General features: G+C 37.1%; 1 pseudogene; it reads right to left on the bottom strand.

Annotated features, from left to right (window-relative positions):
* Positions 1-3,105: 3,105 nt before the first annotated feature.
* Positions 3,106-3,797, bottom strand: LOC148038381 (long chain base biosynthesis protein 2c pseudogene; annotated as a pseudogene).
* Between the last annotated feature and the right edge of the window lie 837 nt (positions 3,798-4,634).

The following is a 4,634-nucleotide window of genomic DNA, read 5'->3' as shown; positions in this document are numbered from 1 at the left end:
CGGGGCTCATACGCAAAGAGGATTCTTTGTGCGAGAAGTTGATGGGGACGCCTGTCCTTTTCGGGCGTTTCATTAATTTAGTGTGTACATGGGTGATTCCATAGCGGGTGATTCCGCAAAATGCATATTAAATTAATAAACGTTTATGAGTTTAGAGTGCGCACTCGTAATAAATTAAGGTTAGGATTTATTTCTAACCAGTTGATTTATTTATGTAGCTGAAGACTGCTAGGTATTCACTTTTGTCGGTTTAATTGTGTTATTTTACTAACGATTGTGAATGCTTCAGTTGATGTGTAGAGATAGCAGCAGTGGCGGAGGAAAGCATTGGAGTCTAGCGGGTTTCCGACCTTTGGATATATTTTGATAGGCGCCACGCCTATATTTTGATTATGTCTATACAGACATCGACTATTTATTATTATTTTGTATGCGCTTATGCGCCTGGATATGTTATTTTTATTTGGACATTGAGATTGGGCGTGCCAGACTCTTTGGGCACCGTCCATTAGCTTTATTTTCCTATTTGTGGTAGAAAGCAAACTCAAAAGCTAAAAGCTTGTCATATTTTTGTAATTGGGCTATTTTTGAGCAAAAAGATTGAAAATATATATTAAATACATGCTTTGTGAAGCGCTCACACAAGGCATGGGGGAGATTCAACCCAATTTGTCTCTTGTCTCATGTCGTGCTTGTTTTTACATTGGTCTTTGTGCTAAAAAGTAGAGTGCTTTGTTCTTGGGGATCTTTGGGAATTCACTACGAGAGCTACCTGCGTCCGATCTGCGCACCATTCTTCTTTACTTTAGTCTCCAAAACTAACCTCTCTCAGTGGTGTAGCTCTTATACCATGTGATGAATCGTGAAATGGAAGGGGGGATTTGCTCAAGTCTTTCTACCAATAATCAAGTGCCAAAGACAAACACACATAAAACATGCATGAATAATACAAGAAGAGAGATGGAGTTTAAAATGTTTTCTTACTAGATTTTCTTTCCTCTTTCTCACAGTAAAGAATATACACAAAGTATGGATAATAACATTTTTAAAAGAAAGTGGTATGCAAAGTCAAATTGTGTATAACTAATTATAATAGTTGATTGGCACTATAACTATGCCAACTTAAGTAGGTGTGACTAGGTATAATAAGTGTCAATTCAAGCCATGTGAGGATCATAATGATTATTGATATGCTAAATTTAAACATGGGGGCCCATCCTCGGGGAAGTTACTATACATATATCCTCTACATCACGTGTGTTCAAGGCCTATTTATAAATATCCTTATTTGTGGATTTTTCTTGAATAAAACATAAACCTTTCCTATTCAATCTGTAAATAATCCCTTTATATTATACATTTTGTATGTAAAAAATGTATTAAAAAATTATTTTAAAAATACCTTATTTTGAACCCATGTGATGGTCACATATATTCATCAGTAACTTGCCCAAAGATAGTGACTAGCTTTGGTAGACATTCTCAAAGTATTTGGTACTACTATTACTTGGAAACCCTTATTAGAGAGTATAATAATGACTAGCTTGGGTAAAAATCCTCAAAGTATTTGATTGATATGGTCTTGTTTAATACATTTGATGCTCGTTGGTGCATTAGGTAAATCTAGTGCATTTGGTACATTTGAAACTATGGGATACATTTGGTGTTTTTTGGTACTTTGGGATTATAGTTTGTTTTATTAAAAAGATATTTTTTATTGCATCTTACTTTTTTTGGTAAAATTTTGGTGGTTCTTATACTCCCTAGTACATTTTAAGCTCTCCAGTACTTGAAGCATTTGGTAGAATTTGGTATATTTGATACCTTTGGTACTAAGGTTTTTCTAGTACTAAGCATTTAGTAGCATTTGGCACATTTGATATCTTTTAGTACCTTTGGTACTAAGTTTTTTCCAGTACTCTTTAGTACCTTTGGTATTTTTTGGTAATTCCCAATGCTATTTTTGAAACTGACTCTTTTTTGTGTTGCCTCTCATTATTATTGGTATCTTTCAACATACACTTGGTTTTGGTTGATGCATCCGTCTGTGGTTGTTTTTGGTACAATGGTTGATACTAGTACTAAGGTTGGAAGTTTTAGTACTTATTGGTAGCTAATTTGGTTTTGTTTGGATGATGTTTGGAAGTAGAAAATTTTCATATTGCAAGTCATTAAAAAATTTCATGATATTTGGTGGTCAACTTCTATGATGTTATGTTTTTATAAGTTTAATCCTCTTTATTTCTTTCACTTAATAGTCACAATATGAAAAGCTAGAGGCCTCTTGCAAGAAAGAACATATTCACATAGACTTTGTCAACTAAATGATCACTGGTATGAAGCAGGAGAAGAGATTCACCCTCTTCGAAAGTGGCACATGTCATGGGAAACTTCATCCTCGAGTGTCCACATATGAAGAGTAAGTTGGCATGGTTATCCATCGTAGTTATTTTACATGCTAATAACAATGTTGATTTGGTGTGCTCATTTGTTTGGAATTGCATGTGGTTACTATGCTGAAAGATGGAAAGAAAGTACATAATGTGAAACATGATGGAACAAGACTCTACTACTAGTCCTATGTATGAGGACTTACACATTATGGAGAAGGTGAGCAATGTCCTACGAGACCTAGGCATGGGAGTTATGTTGCTAAACCTAAGAAAATCAAGGATAAAGTTCCACATGTGGAGCACACTAAGGCTTAGAAAACCTCTTCAATTGATGAAGTGGTGCCACATGATGTTGGGGTCAAGGGGGATTCAACTTCTATTGATGATACTAAAAGTGGGAAAGGGGTTGCTGATGGGAGAAGGGGGTGGTGGGGAGGCTAACAAGAAGGGAAAATATGCCAAGGAGAGCATGGTTCCTAATAGTAGCAACAAGCTAGTCGATGAGGATGTGGGGTTAGAGATCTGTGAAGAGACTATTGAGAGAGCAAGTACAGATAGAGGGATAGTCGAGGGCACAATTGATAGGAAATATGGTTATTCAAGAGGAGTTTCCAAGGCCAAAGATGATCCGAAGGAGATGGCTGGTGTTTCAACAAAATCCCTAGGTGGTTGCACCTTGTTGGTCTATGGTAGGCAAGAAGCATCTCCATGGTCATTGTAACAAGTCCCACGCTTGCACATTGTAGCTACTCTTTGTACTTGCAGTTCCTCCCTGAAAAAAGTTACTATTTTCTCGATTCTGTGCAAGTTTCATTGCTCCTCGATCTGAACCATCTTCACCAAGTATAACCTTCAAAACAAAGATCACTTGATGAACTATTGGAGGAGACATAGCACTCACATATAGATGACTTGGACTAACATGCTTTAGATATATTATAAGCTCCCTCAATCCAGCTACATGAAGGTACCCATCATAATATCAATGTCAACTCAGTCCACACCAAGATGTTTGCATATCCCTTTGTCATTCTTGCCAATAACTCCAATGTTGTGCACTTCATCAAGGTAGATGTATGCCTTGTACTTCTTACAAATAGTAACAATTTCATTCAGCTTGCACATTTCCCCTTCCATAATGTAGATGCCTTCAACCAAAACTATAATTTTCTTCCAAGATGTGTGAGTTCGGGACTGTCCTTCTGCAATTGCCTCCCATAAAACTTCCTTCAGATGTTCAGGTATGTTGTGTTGGAAAATAGTTACTTTGGCACCTGAACCACATGATCCAACTACAATCGAAGAGAGTAGTTGATAATCTGACCACTGCCATGCCGACTTCAAAAATTGACATCTTATGGAGGGTTTATGTCGCTCCTTCCTACTAGTGGTATTATCAACCATGGTGTAAATATTGCATGGAAGAAGAAGCTACTTATAAGAGAAGATGGGTATTCTTGATGCTCTAAACTCAATCATTTATGTGTCAACATATTGAAACCACCTTGTTTTGATTCTTGAGCCATAGAGCACTAAATAAGATTTGCAAGAGTTTGTTGGCGTAAATGAAGGTCCAAGATTTATGATTGGAGGAGTATGTCTTTTTGAAAACTTGTGCCTTGAAGAGAACATAAATCTATGTTGACTTTATTTTTTTTATTCAAACAAAAGTTACCCTTAGCTCATGAACTTACTTTGAGAAATCCTCTTGGATCTAAACTTCTTCTTTTGTGAATTTGCCTTGAGTTAAGTACTCTTCATCATCTTTTGCTCCCATCTTGCTATGCGTCCCTGTGGCGAGCGACTTTCACGAACCCCCCCTTGCGCGAATCCTGTGCAACACCTGGTACGTAAAAGCGTCACTTCTGATTGTCAAGATGGGAGACTCTTCAAATACTCCACCCACTTCATCATCGACTACTTCTTCCTTTTCGACCAATGAGATGAATACATTATTATAAACTCTTTCTTCAGCCATTATGATGTAGAATCAGCAGATGTAGTTATTGATGCAGCAACAACAGCAATTACATCAGCAAGAATTGGATCAACAAAAAATGATGCATCAAGAATAAGAGCATGCGCATGGTGCAACCAAGGCAATCAAGGCCATGGTAAGTGACTACAAATTATTTGATGTCCGCAATGTCTCAGCCTATCTTAAAGCTTTTGAAAGCTAGATGCGTTTCTTTGGAGTTATTACCAACTGGAGCAACTATTTCTTACGGCTTGTCATGCCTG

This window comes from Lygodium microphyllum, chromosome 3, assembly GCF_053477565.2.
Source record: "Lygodium microphyllum isolate KBCC chromosome 3, Lygodium_microphyllum_v1.1.10, whole genome shotgun sequence".
NCBI lineage: Eukaryota > Viridiplantae > Streptophyta > Polypodiopsida > Schizaeales > Lygodiaceae > Lygodium > Lygodium microphyllum.
This window is presented reverse-complemented; position numbering and strand designations above follow the sequence as displayed.